Source organism: Pteropus vampyrus, unplaced genomic scaffold, assembly GCF_000151845.1.
Source record: "Pteropus vampyrus isolate Shadow unplaced genomic scaffold, Pvam_2.0 Scaffold470, whole genome shotgun sequence".
Lineage (NCBI taxonomy): Eukaryota > Metazoa > Chordata > Mammalia > Chiroptera > Pteropodidae > Pteropus > Pteropus vampyrus.
In genome coordinates this window covers 1,089,744-1,092,346 of record NW_011889251.1, presented here as the reverse complement: position 1 = coordinate 1,092,346, position 2,603 = coordinate 1,089,744, and the positions used below count along the sequence as shown (strand labels likewise).

At 35.5% G+C, this 2,603-nt stretch overlaps 1 protein-coding gene and 1 pseudogene across 2 annotated transcripts in view; one reads left to right on the top strand and one right to left on the bottom strand.

Moving 5' to 3' along the window:
- Window positions 1-2,603, top strand: part of PFDN1 (prefoldin subunit 1) — a 78,190-nt gene that overhangs the window by 25,754 nt on the left and 49,833 nt on the right. The window lies entirely within an intron of this gene.
- On the bottom strand, window positions 1,095-1,213 carry LOC111732561 (annotated as a pseudogene).

The window sequence follows — 2,603 nt, the reverse complement described above, 5'->3', positions numbered from 1 at the left end:
GATTAAACGACAATATAACTTTCCCCTCTTCTCTGCACACCCCCAAATGTCATGTCAATAGTTTGGTGTATATCATTCTAAACTTTATTTTGTAAACATATTCATACACGTATATACACACTTCTTTTATTTCTGTATTTACTATTTCTCTTCATTTACTAATTTATCTTTCTACTTTAGTAAATAAATCCAGTTTATGTTCAGTTTCTTGTTTTCTATTTCTCCTACCATTGTAGGTTCCTTTTTACTGCATTTACATTTAGTATACTCTTGAATACTGCCTTAACTTGTATTTTTAATAGCATCACCCACTACATCCTCTGTCTTCCCTGAAGCAATCCTATACTTTCCCACTGTCATAGCTTTATAGCTTTGTTACTTCAGGCTGAAATGTATGGATAGGCACACATACACATTGTTAATTGTAGTGTTCAGGTTTTCTGTGTCTGATTCTTTTTTGTTTATTTAGTCATTGAAGAAGGTGTATCAAATCTTCCTCTATGATGATATTTGTCAATTTCTCTTTAGTGAGCAATGATACTTAGAGACTGTTATCTGGGTACTGTAAGTGCTCATTATTACTGTGTACATAGTTCAGAGGATATGTTTCATTTTGCTTTATATGTTTAGGAATTTCTCAGCTCTTTTAAAGATGATATTCCACTGACTTCTGGCTTCCTTAGTTGCTTTTGAGAAGTCATCTATCAGTTTGATCTTCTTTTGTTTTTTCTCTCTGGCTACTTTTAATATTTTCTCTTTTTCTTTTATACTTTGTAGTTTCTCTGGGATATGTTTAGGTATGGATGTAGTCTTTTTGTTATTTTCTTAATTCTACTTGGATTAAGTTGGGTTTCCTAAATCTGAGAGTTAATGTCTTTCATCAGTTCTGTAAAATTCTTATTTTCTCTGACTATTACTTCTTCCCTGTTTTCCCTTATTGAATGGTATTTCCTTCTGGAATTTTTCCCCACCTTTATTATTTATTTTTTTAATTAATTTATTTTTTCTTATTTTTTCAGGTGAGGCAACCCTTGGTTGACCTCACAGTTTACAAAGACCTTGTCAGCCTACAATCCCTTGTTATTTATTTTTTATGCCTACAGCACCTGGCCTTCCTAGGTGGTCTCCCATCCAAGTACTAACTAGGTCCGACCCTGCTTAGCTTCCGAGATCAGATGGGTTCCGGCTTGTTGAGGGTGGCATGGCCATAGACTTTCTCCACCTTTAAACCAGCTGTCTCACCATCTTCAGTAGCATCTTAACTGGTTTTTCCATCTCCAGCTTTTTAGGGTAAACTTCAGACTGGTTAACATACCATTAAGATTCTTTATGAAATGACGCCTGTTTATTTCTCTCATCCTCCTCATTTCCTCTGCTTTCTCTTACATTGTGTGTTCTAGCCATGCAGAAATATTCTGTTTTTAGAATATTTCTTTGGTCATGCTTTCTTTGTTCCTGCTGGGTCCCTGCTTGGGAACTTCCTCCTACTGCTGTTAACCAGCTCCATCTGTTAAGCCTTAAGATCTTAGTTTAGGACTGCTTTTCCTGAGAAGCATTTTCTGATTCTTCAGTCTTAAATTAGGTGCTTTTTCCTTGTTATCCCTAATATTCTGTTAGTTTCATAGAACAGTTCAGGAATTTGGGCATATGAGTGAACACAAATTGAAGTAATTACAAATATGGTTTCTTGTTACTGGGGAATCAGTACTCTAAATAGTTTTTCAGCGCTCTAAATAGCTTTTCCCAAGGCCTTTAACATCTTCAGTCTCTTCTTCTAGACCTTAGTAGTTCTTGACAGTCTAACCTGTTTCATCTTAATTCTATTTAATAATCATCAGTATTAATTTTTGCCTTCAGATACCTTTCGATTAAGTTGAGGAGACACAGATATGTATCGCTGCAGACAAAGGCCATGACTTTCTATTTAGCATGGTTTCATCTCTGAAGGAGTAAGATTGTCTGGATCCATAGGTCCAGTTTGATCAAAGCAGTTAACTTGGCTTACTGTGTGTACGCTGCTTCACCCCTTATTGAGAGTCTATATAAATTACACAATGCATAACCTAGGTACTTGGTCTGATTCAGGTTCTCTAACTGGAAAGCCCATTTTTATTAGTATTTCCTAGACTCTTTTTTTATCTGCCTGTGTTCTTACTGTTTCTTTATGTTTGCCTTCTGTAGATTTTTCCCCCTAGTCTTTATTTATGAGTGCAAATCTTACCTAGAATTTGTTTAGCTTTTGATAACTCTGTTATGCTGTACCTCGGTCGTCACCCAACCTGGTGGCCTCACTTACTGGTCCTTTCTGCATAGAGAGTTAAATTAACTAGAAGGGTAATGACAAGTACTGTCTTAACCTTGGGAAGATAGTTTTACTGTCCTTTTCTTTTTAAAACTCCATATTTACATTTTAATACCCCTGTGCTGGGTTATTCTGACTATAGTCACTTTACTGGGATTATTTAGGAAATATTTTCATAACAGCCTCACAATATGATATTATGTGAATCTTTCCTTTATAAAGATGATAGATCAAGTTCTGGGAGGGAATATCACCATTTCATCCTAATGGTGATTAGTAGACCAATGATGCCGATTCCGTT